Source organism: Pseudonaja textilis, chromosome 4, assembly GCF_049901715.1.
Source record: "Pseudonaja textilis isolate UNSWEBS1 chromosome 4, rPseTex1.2, whole genome shotgun sequence".
Taxonomy (NCBI): domain Eukaryota; kingdom Metazoa; phylum Chordata; class Lepidosauria; order Squamata; family Elapidae; genus Pseudonaja; species Pseudonaja textilis.
The window spans coordinates 38,346,150-38,365,051 of NC_141993.1; positions in this window are offsets into that span (position 1 = coordinate 38,346,150).

The window sequence follows — 18,902 nt, forward strand, 5'->3', positions numbered from 1 at the left end:
AGAGAAAGTTCAATAAAAAGTAACCAAAGATTGTAAATTTTTATAAAAGGAGTAACAAATTATACTTCTAGAGAACCAGAATTATTTTCAGTAGTTATAAATAGGTCTGGTAAATCTGATTTTCTCAGTTCAAAAAATAGTTAACCTCTAAGAGGTTGAAAGTTGGTTTTTTTAAAATAATTAAGATATTTATTACAAAAGATACTGTGATGGACCAGGTTTTGAGGTCAGTTTACTATGTCCAAGAAGCTTGCAAAGATTCAATGTTAAGAGTTACCTGCTGATGCATTCCATATACATTATACTGTCTATATTCACCTCTTTATGGAAAAAAACTGCATTCCCAGGGAAGAGAAAGGTAAGCTTTGGAGATAGATCATTTTTATATTCATTTTATAGGTGGAAAACTATTTCCGAGGAAACAATTATTTCAAATTCTTGAGTGAGTAAAACTGGCTTTTGGATTTGGATCACAGTTTCTCTGTCGACTCAACTAATTTTCCTTTGTCATTCCCTATTCATTTTTTCTTCTATGTTCTATCTTGTTTTGCAGATAACAGTTTTGTTTTTAAGTGTTAACCACTCTAGGAGATTTCTAAACCAGACTGGGATATACATGCTATAAACAATGAAGAAGTATAAGTACGTTGTGTAATTGCAAAACACCTCTGTTCATTCTACCATCTCAAAGGAGTGTTCTTCATCCACTAATTTATTTCCTAAATAAACTAGTAATCTTGGACACAAGCCAAGTTCAATTGTTAAACCAACAAAAATGTATACAGAGGAACTATTGCTTTGTGACATTTCCAGGAAATGTATGTCAATGGGTTGCTTATACAACTGCAGCAAGTAAATAAAAATGACTCATTTATGGAAGTGAAGCCAAACTACTATGAAGATGCCATTCCTGTGGTTATTTTGCTGAGTTGTATGAAAGATATATATTCCTGGGTTCAGAAGTGGTGTTCAGATCTTTTATCTAGAAATCATGACTTTCCTTTGTTCAACCAGAGTAGGAAGAAAACCAAAAAGGAAGTTATGGTTTGGAACTGGGCCATCTAGGTTGCAAATGTCAAAAAAAAAAAAAAAAACTTCCCCATATTTTGGGTCTGGATCTAGCATAAAGCATAATCTAAGGCTTGCAACAACAATGAAGTTTACTGTGTGTGGTGCCTAGGTCTTCAAATTTTGTTGCTTTGAAGCTTGTTTTCAAAAATCTTTAATTTGTAAATATTGTATGGTTTCAGCAAAACCCTGTGTATTCTGACATAACATTTTGTTAAGTCTACGCAACGGCAACATAAGAGGAATCATTTCTGTAGACCTATTTCACTGCATTTACATAAGCTGGTAGATTCTCATTCCCTTACCATATATTTTTTTTAATAAAAGTTTTATTTAAGTTTTCATAAAACATACAAATATAAATAAAATATCTTTTTTTGAGAACAGCATGGCCCTGGGTTATCACTTCTCCATACAGACATAAACACAATACATATTTATCTTATACATTCTAATCCATATCTCCCTTCTGTGATCCTCCCTTCTGCTTTGTCCTGATATTATGATTACTTTTCAAATTACTCTTTTTGGGGGGTTGTTGCTTCAGTGCTTAAATTTTTAACTTTTCTCTCCCCCCCCTTTCCCTTTTTTACCCCGCTTAAAATTGCTTGGTCATTAGAGATGGCTTCTTTGTTATCCTGCCCTTCTTGTTCTGCCAGTGTTTCTTGTTGTTTTTCATAGTTCAAGATCTCCATTTCTAAAAATTGAAATACAAAGCCAAAAGATGATCTTCTGTCTTGTGCTTCTTCTTTTTGTTCTTTAAGTCTCACTTTTAACTCTTCAAGGAGTGATTATGCCATTTAAAAAAAATTAAACAACCTCCAGTTGATTTTATTTTATTTCATTGGGATCCTCCATCCAAAGTTCCAGGAATCATCCAATAATCCAAAACTGTTTCTTGCTTTTTTTCTCACTTTCTCTTTCCAGGGGCTTTGTTATAACAAGGTTTCAGCCACAATATATCTTTTGCAAGCCTTGTTAAAATTCCACTATCAATATTTTTTTAAGTTCCAGGTGGTCTCATCCATTTTCCAGATTCCACCCTCTTTTTTCCTTTTTCCCTCCACTGCTTTCTTTCTTTTTTTTAAAGAAAGTTTTTAAATTATCCAAGAATCTTTATCCCTTTGACACTTTATTTACAGCTAGAAATAGCCTATTAATGTCAAAGTGGATTAGTATCAATTTCTTATTTGAATCTCTTCTTCTTAATGTTCCAAGTCAGTTAAAACTTTCGATGTTAGAGGGAAAAAGGTCAATTCTGTTTCTTTCGCAGCTTAAAATCTTTTTTAGGAATAATATTAGTCTTTAAAATTCAGGTTCCAGATACCTTAAATAGATATTCTCCATTCAACCCAGTCAGTCAGACTTTCTCCTTTAAACTTCCTTCTGCACAATCTTGTCCGGTTGTGTTCTTCTTTGAGGTGGCCATTTCTGACCACCACTGCAACCGCCTTTGGGAAAGGGAGTAATGGCCAGCCAAGGATGAGAGATGCAGCTCTTCTCAACCCCGCTGACAGCTCCCCCTTCTTCACCACCTCTACTGGGTGGCTTCAGCCCCGAATCCAGGCAGCTCGGGGTGCTCCAGCGGTGAGCACGAATCAAAACTGCAGACAATCACGATTTTGGTCCATCACCAAAGAAGCCCAAACCGGAAATCCATTCCCTTACCATATTTTGAGCAACAGATTTGGAAATGAATTTTAAAAAACAACCTCCCAGGATTTGCACAGGAACGAGAACTTTTTGTATATTCTAATAGAAAAACGTATATATTTGGTAAGCAGGGATAATATGGGCATTTTAACAAGATTTTGCATTGTTGTCTATATGCAAAAGAGGAAGGGGGGAGAAAGATGCTGATAGATATTGCATCCAACATGTTCTCAATCTGAATACATTGCAAAAAATTATGTTAGTTAAAAAAATGCTCTTGCCAAAATTTCTATTTCTGGCTTTTTTTTAACCACACAAAAGCCCTATCCTAGAAAAAAATAAAATAGTGATATATTTGCTTCGTAGGCTTAATCCCATTTTGTACAGTAGCATTTTTCAAATTTGGCAACTTTTAAGTTGTGCGGACTGGGAAATTCTGGGACTTAGAGTTAACACATTTTTAAGTTGCCATGTTTAAAAAACAGGATTGGAAAAAATATTAAGGGTTACTTCCTTATTGTAGTTCCACACTGTGGCTTAAGATGATAGACTTTGGGAGGGTTTGAGACATGAAAAGAAGCAAATAATTGCTCCTATTAAAAGTTCTTGAACTTAAGTCTGCAGTTCCATATTATACTACCCTTTGGTGTTAAGATAATTTAGGGGTGAGAAAGAAGCTATCCCTTTCATGCTCAGTCAGACCATTTAATTAAGTATAATCTGATACCCAAAACATTGTTAGATGGAAATAATGGGAATTATAATCCAATACATATGATAGATGCCAGGTTTAAAACAATGGATTCTTTGACAAATATTATAGGATACTTTAATATGTAAAACACATACTTTGTAACTGAGTTATATTCTGAACTTCTAGAACAATACAGAAACAGCAGAACAAGAAGTTTATAATAAAAAAATCAATGCAACTTGTAAAAGATGCCAGTACCGTAATATCACCTATAAACCCCAGCTCACTACAAGAAACCTATCAACTGATGTACACCACAGCTATAATTATAACTAAAGATCTCGGATGCAAAATCAACAAAAAAAGGAAAGCAAATAGGGCAATCACCAAAGTAGAAGATCAGCATGCTAACATGAGACGTAAGCAAGCTAGAACAGAGGAAATGCAAGCAAATTGAAAAACAACAAATCAAAAATAATCCCTGATCAAGAAATATCACGTAGATATAAGAAAATCAAGGAAGCCCTGGAAATAATAAAGCAGAAAATAAAAGCCACAGCCAAGAAAATCCACAGAAGCAAACCTCAAATTGCATATTACAGACAAAAACCTTCAATTTCAGCTGAATCAGAATTTTTTTTCTATTAATACATAATTGGAAGAAGATAACTTTTACTGCCATTTTTTCTGTGGGCACTCTGGCGCATATTGGTATATGCGCATATTGTGGTACGTGACAAACTACTATTAAAATTACATTCTTACGGCATTTCTGGATCCCTTCACAAGTGGATTACTGCATTCCTGACAAACAGGCAACAAATAGTAAAAATAGGAAATGCCCTATCAATCCCTGCACCAGTTATCAGCGGTGTCCCACAAGGGAGCGTTCTAGGCCCACACTCTTTACACTCTATATAAATGACCTTTGTGATCACCTTATTAGCAACTGCGTCCTCTTCACTGATGATGTAAAACTATTCAACACCACTGTCAATGCCACCGTCCTTCAAAAAGACCTTGGTTATGTGTCTGAATGGTTTAACAATTGGCAAACTCCAAATATCTATCAACAAATGCTCTGTCCTACACATTGGTAAAAAAAAATCTATATACCAAATACAATCTAGGCGGATATGACCTTGTTGATGACCCTCACTTTGTCAAGGACCTTGGAGTTCTCATATTGAATGATCTAAGTGCCAAAGCTCACTGCAACAGTATTGCCAAAAAGGCTTTAACAGTTGTAAATTTAATTTTACAAAGCTTAGCCTCTGGTAATACTGTTTTGCTAACTAGGGCATTCAAAACCTTTGCTAGATCAATACTTGAAATCAGCTCTGCTGTCTGAAATCTGCACTGTATATCGGACATAAATACAATTGAGCAAGTCCAGAAGTATTTTACCAGAAGAGTACTATATTCCTCTGTTCACAACAGAATACCATACAACACCAGACTTGAGATTCTTGGCTTAGACAACCTTGAACTACGCCAACTAAGATTAGACTTAAGCATAGTACATAAAATCATATATTACAACATCTTACCAGTTAATGAATATTTTAGCTTTAACAACAACAACACTAGAGCACACAACAGATATTAACTAAATGTAGACCACTCCAAACTCAATTGCAGGAAGTATGATTTCAGCAACAGAGTGGTCAATGTCTGGAACTCACTACCTGATTCTGTTGTCACAGGCTCAAACTCCCACTCCTTTACCGTCAAACTAACCTCTGTTGACCTCACCCCATTCCTAAGAGGTCTGTAAGGGACGTGCATAAGGGCACAATCGTGCCTACCGTCCCTGTCCTATTGTCTCCAATTATTGTATTAAACTTATGTTTATTCTTGTTTCTGTTATATTGTAAGCTTTTGACAAATAAATAATAAATAAAATATTAAAAATGAGATTATGTTGCCTGTTTTCAAGTATACACATACATAACACACATTTAGATATGTTGTATGCATATCTATATACCTACAGCTTAACATATAATTACATATAAAGGTTAATCATTGTCCATCTTGAATACATAGTGGAAAGAGGAAGCTTGAGAGTTGAGAGAACTGGCCATGGCTAGTCTAGTGAAGAGAAGGACCAGGGGAGACATGATAGCTGTGTCGAGGTGATATGATAGCAGTATTCCAATATTTGAGGGGCTGCCACAAAAAGGGGAGTTAAGTTATTTTCCAAAGCACCTGAAAGTCAGACAAGGAATAATGGGTGGAAACTGATCAAGGAGAGTTTCAACCTGGAAATGAGAATTTTTCTGACACTGAGAGCAATCAACCAATGGAACAGAAGTTGCCTTCAGAAGTTGTTGGAGCTTCATCACTGGAAGCTTTCAAGAAGAGATTGGACTGTTATCTGTCAGAAATGTGTAGGGTCTCCTACTTGGATGGGGAGTTGGACTAGATGACCAACAAGGTCGCTTCCAACTCTGTTAATGTGTTAATCTGGAAGTTCACAAGGTTGATACTGCATGGAACAAAACTGTGTTTTGTTCTGAATCTAGATGTTTTCCTTCAGATATCACAAATTCTCCTCCCAGAAGCTAACAAGGAAAGCAGGTTGTGGAGGGGATCTTAAGAGTTCCAGACAATCCTGTGGACTCTGATCAAGCACAGCTTATGTGCTATGTCCCGGATAGAAAGGTGTGAACTGCCAATAATCTTTTCTGCCATCCTCACCATTCTCTTGCACCACCTTCCTGTCTGAAGCAGGAATGCTTCCAAACCAGACTGTTATGCAATAAGACAAAATGCTCTCGATCGTCCCTCTATAGGAAGTGGTAAGGACAGGGGGAGGTGTATTTTTCTCATGCAGGCGCTACTATGCCAGCTTCACCAGTATCTCGCTGTTGATCAATCAGGCCAGCCTACTTGTTAGCTGCACACCCAGAAATTTGATTTCTGGAAACCACAACTAATAAACCAATATCTGACAAACAATAAATAGTGCCTGGAATTCTAGGCGCAGCTGTGGAATAACCCAAATAAAAGTTGAAGGGATACAAAGAGGCTAATTCTGGCTGCTTAAGAACAAGCCTTTGGAACAAATGCATATAACAAATGCAGACCTGAGAAGACAGCAAAAGACAGCAAGTGCTATCTCTGTAAAGAAGCTGAAAAAGAAATCACAACTACCTAGTTAGCTGCTACAAGAAGATTGTGTAGACTGTTTAAAAACAATGGCATGATAAAATAACATTAGTGCATTGCAAGATCTGCAAGAAATGCCATTTGCTTGCAAGCAACAACTGGTGGGATCAGGGAACAGACAAAATAAAGAAGCTAAAGTGCTCTGGGATTTTAGCATTTAAATAGACAAGCATGTGTCACATAATATCCCAGAGTTAACAAATGTTGTGAAGAAAGACAAAAAAAAATCTCTGTGGACATTGCAATACCTGGAGATAGCTGAACAAAAGAGAACTGGAAAAAGTTAAAAACTATGAAGACCTGCAAATAGAAGTAGAACAACTGTGGCAAAAGAAAGAAGTGGTACCAATAATAACAAATGCCTTGGGTGAAAATCCAGAACAACTGGAACATCACTTGAACACCATTAGCATTTACAAAACCAGCATTAGTCAATGATAAAAGACAGTTTTACTTGGGACAGCTTACATTCTGCAATGAAATCCTTCACCCCATCAAATAATATCTGCCTATGCCAAGTCTTTGGAAATGATTGGATAGGTGGATAAAGAGAGTAAACAGATGTTTAAACATCTGGCTAAAAGTGTGACCTAGTAATGTCTAAAAGTAAGAAATCTGGATTATTAAGGATGTGTAGATTATAGCAAAATATAGTCAGCAGATGGCACTCCACTTCCATGAAATTGGTATAGAGCTGCCACAAGGTCAGTACAGGATGGGTTGGGAGGAGGGATACATAAGTAGAGCTTAATGGTGAGAAAAGATAAATGTATCTGGTAGTTTACAGTTTGCTGAATCATTCTCAAGAATAAACAGTTAGGGGAGAAAGATTATTTGGAGACTTACTTCCGTTTTTCTTTTTTCTTTTAGCAACGTAGAATTTGTAGTTCATTTTAATTTAGTTTTAGGAAGCATCTTGCTGCATGCAGCATCTCCATGCTGCATCAATAATAGAATATGCTAACCTATGTAAACACTAGCAGCAAAATGGAAACTGGAGCTATATGTTTCTATATTTTCCCCCTGAAGTCTGTTAATATCTGTCAGCTCAACTACCTGGTTTTTATTGGTATAATTTTACCTCCATTCAGTGAAGATCGCACTTTTGAAATTCATGGAAGTATGTTACCTTCGCAATGATGTAGTGCAGGGGTCTCCAACCTTGACAACTTTAAGCCTGGTGGACTTCAATTGATGTCCGCCAGGCTTAAAGTTGCCAAGGTTGGAGACTCTTGCTGTAGTGAGACATAAAGGAAGAAATTTATATTGGTTGTAAAATCTCCATGTTGTGCAATATCCAATGATAGCTTTTTCTTGGCAACAGGTAGGCAACCTATGGTTCTCCAAATATTGCTATACTATAACTGCCAACAAATGTTATTATTGGCCCTGCTGGCTGAACTGCTCAGAATTAAAGTTCAGCATTATCTGAAAAACAAATTTCACAAAAGTAATATAAGTCAGAGCATTTGTTTTTCTCTTGGTCACCAATCCACTGACATCTATTATCATATTGGAATTAATGCAGAGGCTGGTGGAAGATGGAAGGACTGTAATATCAGGGGTGAGCAGAAACCTTTTCCATTAAAAATATGAATCACTTCACTTCTCTGTCTGAAATTGGTGGGTCTTATCTCCCTAGAAGAGAGCCATTTTGGCGCAGTGGCTAAGGTATCAAGCTAGAACTGGGAAACCAAGAATTCTAGTTCTGCCTTTGGCACAAAGCCAGCCAGTCCCTTTCCCTCAGGCCTAAGTGAGCAGGCAATGGCAAACCACTTCTGAAAAACCTTGCCAAGAAAATTGCAGGTGCTTGTCCAGCCATTCTCAAAGAATTGGCCATGATTGAATGGAAAAAAAAACCCTCTCTAGAACATCTAAGTAGGTCTATACCCAGAGGTGGTATTCAGCAGGTTCTGACCAGTTCTGGAGAACCAGTAGCGGAAATTTTGAGTAGTTTGGGAAACCGGTAAATACCACCTCTGACTGGCCCCATCCCCATCCCCATCTATTCTCTGCCTGCCAAGTCCAAGCTGTTTGACTGAGTCTTATTTTGTTGCCATGCACAGGAGAATGGAGCTGGAAAGCAGATTAGTGGGGTGGGGAGGGAATGGGATTTTGCAGTATTCTTCCTCTGGAGTGGGGAGGGAATGGAGATTTTGCAGTATCCTTCTCCTGCCATGCCCACCAAGCACACCATGTCCACCAAGCCATGCCCACAGACCCAGTAGTAAGAATTTTTGAATCCCACCACTGGTCTATACATATTATTCAATGGTACTAGCACTCTATGCAATAAAGCAATAGAAACTTTCCTTTCTTACAAAAGTAAAACATAAAGGACTACAACACTTATAGCAAGAATTCCTGTGCATATGCAGCATTATTTCATGTGTGGTTAGGTAGATAGGGAAGGAAGGAAGGAAGGAAGGAAGGAAGGAAGGAAGGAAGGAAGGAAGGAAGGAAGGAAGGAAGGAAGGAAGGAAGGAAGGAAGGAAGGAAGGAAGGAAGGAAGGAAGGAGGTAAAGACAGAGGGGCAAAGGATTTATCTTATTATTCTATGTAGGAATGATTAGAAATTTGGGATTTTTCAACCTCATTAGGGATTCTGTCCTCAGTTGAATTGACTCTTTTCAGAGCGCCTCAGGCTATTTTCCAAAATAATAAATTGTGGGATAGCAATAGCACTTAGCAATACACTTATATTTATGTGTGCTTCACCTTACAGCCCTCTCTAAGCAGTTTACAGAGTCAGCCTATTGCCCTCAACCATCTGGGTCCTCATTTCACCATCAGAAGGATGGAAGGCTGAGTCAACCTTGATCCAGTGAGAATTGAACTGCGAAACTGCTGGCAGCTGTGATTAGCAGATGTAGCCTGCAGTACTTCATTATAATGCTGGTCTGCCAATTTCGCTCTCTTAAATTAAAGCTTTAAAAATGCATACCTGTTTCTTGGTAGAAAACAGTTCTGGAAATTCTGGAAATTCCAGAATTTCCAGAATGAACAATTGAATGAATGAATTGAATTAAATGAATGAAATTCTGGAATTTCCAGAATGAACAATTTTGGAAATTCACTACATTTAATTAAATTCACACCAATTATTATAACAAATTATTCTTAGGAGATAATCAAAGCAGCTTCTGTAGAGGATCTGCCTGTCGGAGTCTGAATCCGAGGAGGAAGATGAACAGCTGACAGGGAGTGGGAGTGTGGCTCCATTGGCTGTGGAGTAAACTGGGGAAGGGCAAAGTCTGGCTGGGCAGAGCAGGGAAGAGGTAGAACAAGGAAGAGTTAGTTCAAACGAAGATCCAGGCCCACCCCCTCTTCACCCTAGGGCATGAAGGGAGGAACGGAGAAGAGAGCAACCTGGTTTGTGTGGCTTATGGGGGAGAAAAGGGTCCTGATTCCCTTCATTAGGCACATCTGGGAAGAAGAGTTTAAAAGAGATGCAAGCTGAGTGCGGTGTCTTCTGGGAACAAACATGAGTTCATCTTGTGTTGATTTCGATTATCTGCGTTCCTGGCATCGTCCCAACTGGGTTGATTTATTGCCGTTCCTTCATGTCTGGAATTCCTTATCTTGCCCTGCTGGATTAATTACCTCATTTTGCCTTAAGCTATTCAACACCACAGACAATACTGCTACCCTTCAAAAAGACCTTGACTATGTATCAGAATGGTCAAACAAATGGCAACTTCAAATCTCAACAAATAAATGCTCTGTCTTACATATTGGCAAAAATAATCAGAAAATAAAATATAAGCTGAATAGTCAAGACCTTGTTGATGATCCAACTCTGTCCAACCTTGGACTACTCATCTGTAATGATCTAAGTGCTAGAGCCCACTGTAACTACATAGCCAAAAAGGCATTAAGAGTTGTTAACCTAATCTTACGTAGCTTTTTCTCTGGTAATATTACACTACGAACTAGAGCATACAAAACATTTGCATACTCGAATACAACTCATCAGTATGGAACCTACATTACGTATCTGATATTAACACAGTTGAGAAAGTTCAGAAATATTTCACAAGAAGAGTTCTCCTCTACTCGTTGCAGAATACCTTATGCCACCAGACTTGAAATTCTAGACCTAGAAAACCTAGAACTGCGCCGCCTTCGGTTTGATCTAAGTATAGTATATAAAATTATACATTGCAATGTCCTACCTGTCAATGAATACTTCAGCTTCAACCTTAACAATACAAGAGCACACAATAGATACAAACCACACCAAACTTGATTGCAGGAAATACAACTTCAGCAACAGAGTGGTCAATGTCTGGAATACACTACCTGACTCTGTGGTTTCTTCCCCAAACCCCAAAAACTTTAACCTCAGACTGATTACTATTGATCTCACCCCTTACCTAAGAGGTCTGTAGGGGGCGTGCATAAGCGCATCAATCATGCCTACCACCCCTGTCCTATTGTTTCTTTTTATTTTTCTTATATGTATCCGTTTCATGTATTCATAACTATGTTTATACTTATACCTATTATCTTGTACGCAATTGACAAATCAAATAAATAAATAAATAAAACAAATAAGTGGACTTATAGTTACAGTTTTTGTTGACAATGTTTTGGACTTGATTCTCTGAAACCAAAGGCTGTTCCTGGGAGAGTTTTTCTCCAGTCCAGAAGGTAACCAGGACATTGGGAGCAAAGTTGGAGCCAATAAAGGGACTCCTACTGATTATCTGACTGTGTTACCTTTTTGCCACGCCCTGGGTCATCACAGATTTCTATATGTATGTACATAAATATATGTGAATATAATTGTGCTAATACATATATTTGTCATATTTCATTGAAAGGGGCTTTCCCAATTGCTGAGTTGAAGAACTATCTACTTATCCTTTGGTCAACAGAAAATTATATTAGCATAAACTTTGCTGCCCACTTCTGATTCTTATCCTGTCTCTATTATCTATAAGGCACCTGAACTTCTTCCAAGTTCCATGGGTAACACATCCTAACAAATGTAATGAATCTCAAGGCTTCTCGTGGGTAGTATTACAATTGAAGGAAAACAGTATTTTAACACTAGGACAACTTACCTATCAGATGTGGATCAGAAGAAGGCTATCTCTTGGGGGAGAAAGAAAAATGATGCCACCAGGAAAGGCTTTAGTTTGATGCAAGTGAGACATAATATATAGATGACCTCCCACTACCAAGAAGGAATAGCTATCATTCTTGCGGGATGGTGGTATTGTGATTGTTTTATATTCTACTTCCACAAAGCCCCAAATACTTAGCCAAGAAAAAAACCTAATAAAATGTTAAGAGGGGCATTTTTTTCTTTGCCTTTTTAAATGTGTTGATATTTCTGGTGTATCCTCTGCTACAGTCACAAAATTTGTAATTTAAAATAAAAAAGAACACCAGGTTAACCTTGTATTTTGGTATGGCCTATAGGCTAATCAATAAAGCTAATCTAACAACCCAGGTTGCTAATTTTCTGCCTAGATATGGAACTTTCTGAAAGATGGCTACCATAGGGCAGATGCCATTCTAACTATTTTTTAAACATATGTATCAGATTATCAGTCTACCATATTTTGGTGCTGGCTCGTCCTGGATCTCTGTAGCTGTGTAAACTATGTAGTGAGCATTGAGAGAAGGGAAAGTAATCTAAACTTTCTGTTTTTCCTTTATGCTTTGTTTACTGAGTCTAGACTAAGAAGATGTTTAGTTTAGATTCTTATAGGGAAGTTCTCACAGGAGCTGCTGCAGGTGGTAGTATCAGTATCTCTCACCAGGCTGGCATTATAGATGGAGTTAAAAGACACCAGAGAAGATTCTGGGGAAAGAAACATTATCATGGAGGAGCTGGATTACAGCTAAAGGCACTACAGTGTCTACAAAGTCACAGTTCTGGTGGCTATTGAAGGTAGGATATTGGACTGTTGGTTTTTATCCAGGATAACATTGGCTGTTAAACTTAAACATAGCCTGAACTAATTAGGTTTATGGGCTTCAGGGTAAATGCTGCATAAGATTTACTGAAGCATTTGAGGGGATGTTCTGAGAAAAACAGAGCTGAAAGAGTACAACATTGTGGGCAAATATAGCTAGGTAACTCCAGGCTTTGGCTAAGATCGAATATGGTGGAAAATGAGATAATAAAACATTTACCTGTCAGAATGATCAGGCAATCATCTGTCATCTCTTTAGTTGAAAATGGATAATACTACACTGATTAATTATGTAAGCCTTTTTCTTAGACCCAGAATAATAAAAAGATTTAGGACTAGTTATTAGACCTGGGGAGGTGTGCATGCATGTGAGGAATGCAGCATGTTTACAGAATAACAGAAGTGGAAGGGACTTCGGAGGTCTTGTAGTTCAACCACTGCTCAAGCAGAAGACCTTATCTCATTTCAGACAAATGGTTGTCCAATCTCTTCTTAAAAATCTCTAGTGGTGGACCAGGCACTATATCATATACTGTGTTTCTCACAAAATAAGGCCGGGCCTTATTTTTTTTTGACCCCCCCCCCCAAAAGAGCTAGGCCATCTTTTCGGGGGTTACTTAATTCCCCCCCTTGCATCCTCGGGTGGGTGGGTGGCGATGGCTTGGATGTTGACCTCAGCATTGGTGGGGCACTTCTTATCGGGAGACCTTCCGCCACCATTGCTTTCCCTTCTCCCCTTGCTGCTGTGGCGTTTAGAGCAATGCCACAGTGTTTGGCACAGCCATGCGTGGCCAGCCAGGGCTCCTCCCTGAAATGGGAGCCTGGTGGAGACACTCGGCTTCAGGTGCTCCTATCACTGCCTTCCCTTCGCCTTCGAAGACAAAGCCAATTCTTTTAAAAATGACACCCTACTACCAGTATGACAAAGCCTCCCCTGCCTGAGAGGGCAGCCCAACCCCATGTGGGGAGGCAGATCTCCCAGGGCCGCAGAACAGCATTGGCCCACCCTGGGAGAAGCGCCCAGCCGCCATCCCTGCCTGGCGCTGGGCAGAATGTAAAGAGCTGCTCCTGGGCCGCCCAGCACAGCTGACAGGCGGGCCCTCCTGCCCAGCAGCGGAGCTCTCACCAAGGCAGCGAGCGCCTCCCTGCCGGGCCCTCCACTCATCCCACCAGGGCCGCGCCAGAGCCGTGCAGGCTGGCAGAGCCAGAAAAGTGAGCCGCGGGTGCGCCCCTGCCTGCCAAGCGAAAGAGCTGGGCCAACCCGAGCTTGGCTTCCTTCCCAAGTCCTTCCAGCCCGACCCTGAAAGGGCCACTGGGAGAGGCCGCCAGAGGCAGTGATAGCGCCCACCCATCCGTAGACAGGGAGGCAAGGCGATGGCCTGCGCCGCATCCTCCTCCGAACTGAGCCCCTCTGAGTGAGAGCCTCTGCCCGATGCCAGTGTTGCTGTAGTGTTTGGAGCTGCCGGCGCATTTGGAGATGCATGAGGATGGGGACGGGCTGCGCGAGGGGTGGAACGGACAGGCGGCTTCGGTCTCTCTCCACTGGACCTACCAGCCAGAGAAGCAGCGCTGCCATCACCTCGCCTCCATGTCCGCAGATGGGTGGGCTCTATCACTGCCTCAAGCAGCCTCTTCCAGTGGCCCCCTTTGGGTTCAGGCTAGAGGGACTTGGGAAGGAAGCCAAGCTCGGGTCGGCCCAGCTCTTTCGCTTGGCAGGCGTGCACCCACGGCTTGCTTTCCCGGCTCTGCCCAGCCTGCATGGCCCTGGCACAGGCCTGGCAGGATGAGCGGAGGGCCTGGTGGGGAGGCGCTCACTGCCTTGGTGAGAGCTCCACCGCCCGGCCAGAGGGCCCACCTATCAGCTGCGCTGGGTGCCCCAGGAGAAGCTCTTCGTGCTGTGCCTGGCACCAGGCAGGGATGGTGGCTGGGTACTTCTGCCAGGGTGGGCCAATCGTGTGCTGTGGCCCCGGGAGATTCACCTCCCCACGTGGGGTTGGGCTGCCCTCCCGGGCAGGGGAGGCTTTGTCGTACCGGTAGTAGGACATTGTTTTTAAAAGAATTGGCTTTGCTTCGAAGGCGAAGGGAAGGCGGTGACAGGAGCACCTGAAGCCAAGTGTCTCTGCCGGGCTCCGGTTACAGGGAGGAGCCCTGGCTGGCCACGCGTGGCTGCGCCAAATGCCGGCAGCACAGGGAGAAGGGAAAGCAACGGTGGCGGAAGGTCTCCTAATACTAAGTGACCCACCAATGCCGAAATCAACGCAGGCAGCACCATATCTGGGTATTCAACAAAAGTACTTCCTAACGGCAAGCCCCCCCTGCCATTCCCCCCATTTCGCATGTTTAATAGAGGCCTTAATTTGGGGGGAGGGGCTTAATTTGATTTTATGCCTATAAAACATGTTGGGACTTCCTATTGGAGGAGGCCGTATTGTTGGAGAAACACGGTATTATCATATTAATTGTATTCTTATGCTGTGAGATTCCATCATATTTTGTTAATATAGCTTTTACTGTCTTTTTAATGTCTTGGGAAACAACACATGTCTAGAGAAAAAAATGCAAAGCACATTGTTTAGCTAAGCTTCATTAGGGAAGTGAGGAAAACGTCTGATAAAGATTGGAAACAATTAATGAACCCGAAAAATGAAAGTACTTGTCCCAAGCTGATTATTTATGTCTAAACTTGCACAAAAACATCTGAAAATGGTGTAGTCTGGCTCTTTCCAATCAAATAAAATCTCTGTATCCAAGCTTCTCCAGTAACAACATCATATCTCCCTTGTGGGGATCAACATGCCCTACATTACTTTCATGTATGATCTGGAGGTAAAATAAGAGGGAAAATTCCATTTCTAGATGGAGCAACTACAGTTATTTCAGGCTGCCTCAGCAATGGATGGACAATGAGATACAGCTGGTGGCATATGGATGTGTCCTCTGGAAACTGTTAGCGAGTCATCCTTATGTTTGGGGAAGAAGGATGTGAGGGATTTGCCGTAAGACATCATATAATATACTATCACTTTATTCAAATATTTGGGAAGTACAAGAGAAGAAAGAAGATGGGATAATTGGGCTTCATTCTTAACAAAAAAGGAAATGGAAAAAATATTATTTAAATTAAGTTTGTGTGTCTTTGTGTATGCCGTACACACAGATACACAAATATTTACTACTTTGGTTATAAGCATTCGTAATTCAGTTCCTCTGCTATAGATACAATCATTTCAAAACCTAGAAACGCAAAAAGCAGAACATCGTTTCTGTTTTTAAACAAATGATTACATTGTAGGAATCTGCCTCATCTGGTGCGCATGGTATCTGGTGCTCATGTTCATGATATTAATTACTATCCACTATGTGATTTCTAATTAAGGACCATCTGTGTAAACTATTGAAACCATTAGCTGTCTAATAAAGAAAAAAGGAGAAGCAAAAATGGAGAGAGAGTGAGAACAGAGTTTGGTTAAAAACTGAACCGCGGATTGAAATAGCGACAAGAGACATAGAACAAAATAAGATGTTAGGATTAGGGAATATTGTAAGCAAAAGACTCTCTATTTGACAGAGAAACAGGACTGGATGATAGAAGTAATTGAGCCAAACTACAGTTTTATTAAGCCTTCATGTCGTAGCAAACCTCATCTGGATTTAGAAGGTAAACATGGTCAAGCTTGTTAAATACTTGTATGGAATGATTGTAGGCCAAAAAAACCAGGAGTCTAGTAGTAGTTCTTCTAACACTTTTTATTAGAAGGCATACAATTTTGTGACTGCAGCTCACTTCGTCTGAAGCATAAACTGGCACAACTAATGCAGGATTTAAATTAAGAAGTGATAGGAAGGGGAGCAGATAGGCTGGCAGAAGCAAATGTGTTTCTTGAGATCTTCTGAGATAGCTAGGAAGCTTTTGATGTATGTGATTTCAGCAATCTTTCTCTCCTTTGTGCTGGTAAACTTTCTTTTTTTCAAAAATGGGTACTTTGAAATCCTTAATTATTCTGGGAGGTTGAAATGCCCTGATCTTGCTCTGTTCTTATTCTGAGTCCTGATATCAAACTGTGTCCATTAATTCTTTTGCATAAAGTTTTACCTATTGTCTTACATAAAATCCAAAGGGCTACTGGCAGATGATGATATACTGTATATCAAGTTAGAGGAAGTGCTTGCAAAAGCATCTCTAATCTTTTTGATGTCCTTGTTGGGACCTGTGATGGTGCTATTGGTGTAGATATGGGGGGAAATTATACAACGGGGTTCCCATCATTGTGTCACTGTCCTATTGTTTTTTGTTGATGGTGACAAGCTTCTTCAGGTTGAGTGGTTGTCTATATATAAAGCAATGCTAGACTATTTCAACCTCCCAGGACACTCTATGGCTGACTGATTGTCATTGTTCAACAGGTCCAACAGGCCCTGTAAATGGATTATTTTATTGGAAAGGAAGATTCCGTATGGGTAGAGAGAGACTTATCCTTCTAGACATTTTTTCTTTACATGTCCAGAGTTCATTCTATTGTATGAAAACTTGGATGCACAGCACTCTATAAACAAAACTGCCATAGACAGGCTCAGAAATGAAATGCAACACCGTTCTCTCCAGTTCCTCATATTTATAGCCCTGTTGCTAGGCAGGTTTCAGCCTCATTGTAGGAGTGAGGCCAGGATGGGCAGACATAGTTAACCATGTCTTTAGTCAGATGGTATTATATTTTGGTTTGGGCCAAGGCAGCCATACTTCTACTGCTCGATTTCCAAATTACAGTCTTACCAGTTTGATTTTCTTCAACAGACCCAGCATCACCCATCCTTTTACCATACAGAAGCCATATGACTAGGTGTGATTTATTGCTCGTCAGAAGGCCCATGTGCTTTGTGATACAAAATGCTATCATCAAAAGGATATAAATGGCCAGCTGTCTTCAATAAATCCGTCCATTCCTCACCATCCTTTTGGAGCTGAAGAAGCTTCTTGGATGAAAAGTGAAACATCTTCAAAAAAAAAAAAACACACCACACACCAGACAGTCCAGATGCCTCCTGAAAAACCACCTTTGGGACATCCATGACCTGGATGACTGAGAATCTCTACAGACTTTTACTGTAATTCAAGCAACTTTTTACTCCAGCCCTGAATCAGTAAATTTGACATTATACCAATAAGGAACTTATTTACAGCTATTCTTTCTATAGGAGCTTCCCTTATTTTATCCCCACTATTCCATAAACAAAACTGGGCTAAGGGCATAACTGATCCAGGGTCAGCCAATAAACTCCATGATTAAAACAGCTGAACAGCTGTTTAAATCAAACTTCCCTGGTCTCCCAGTCTTTTTAACCCCATCTGCAGTTTCTTTACTATAGTCAATTTTACAAAAGAGCAGATGGTGCCTTCCTGAAGTCATGATATGCAAAGAAAACTTAAAAGTGGCCAATATAGCAAGTATAATAAAAAAATAAACAATAAAAAAGCTTTTTGTATCATTTTAGCATGTGCAGCAGCCATACAAGTGCCTATCCATAGAATGAACATGCTGCTTTCACCACATTTCTTACCAAATCATCAAATTAGCCACTAGAAGAAACTTCCTCATTTGGTGTAATGCAGTGTCCATTTACAAAGTGCTTCGCTCCCTTCAATTTAATCGAGTTGTTTCCACATAAAAACTATTAACAAACAAGCTAAATGTTTTAAAAAGGAATGGGGAGGAGTGGAATTCAGAGTTAATCTTTTGATTGTACAAAAGACAAAACAAACTGCCTGTCAAAAGATGTTGATTAGATGAATCATTGAATAGTTGTATAGTTGTATAGTTATATAGTTATACAGTTTTATGTATATATATATAGTTATACAGTTATATAGATCTGTAGGGGGCATGCATAAATGCACCAACGTGCCTACCATTCCTGTCCTATTGTTTATTTTATTTTCTTATAAGTACCCATTTGATGTATTCATAACTATGTTTTTACTTATACCTATTATCTTGTAAGTGATTGACAAATCAAAATAAATCAAAATAAAAATAAATAAAAGAAGTACAGGTCTCCTGATCTTGGGCATAGATTTTGGATGAGGTGTGACGTCTCTTTAAATAAACCCTTTGCTCTTCATTTTGCAAATTAGAAATGCCCTTTTGTGTGAGAAGAGTGTTGATAAATCAAGTCTAAAGTGTATTTGATTATTGTATAATATGTCTGAATTTGATAGCATGATACAAGTGGAATAGGCAATATTTTAATGTTACTGAACCATACAAAACCACTAAGCCCTCAATGTCAACAAAAATATTCAACTTATCAAAGGCTATAGTAGCAAGGCAAATGTGCTTTCAAAGACCTTCTTCTCCTCTAGGATATTTGTACAACATTCCAGTACA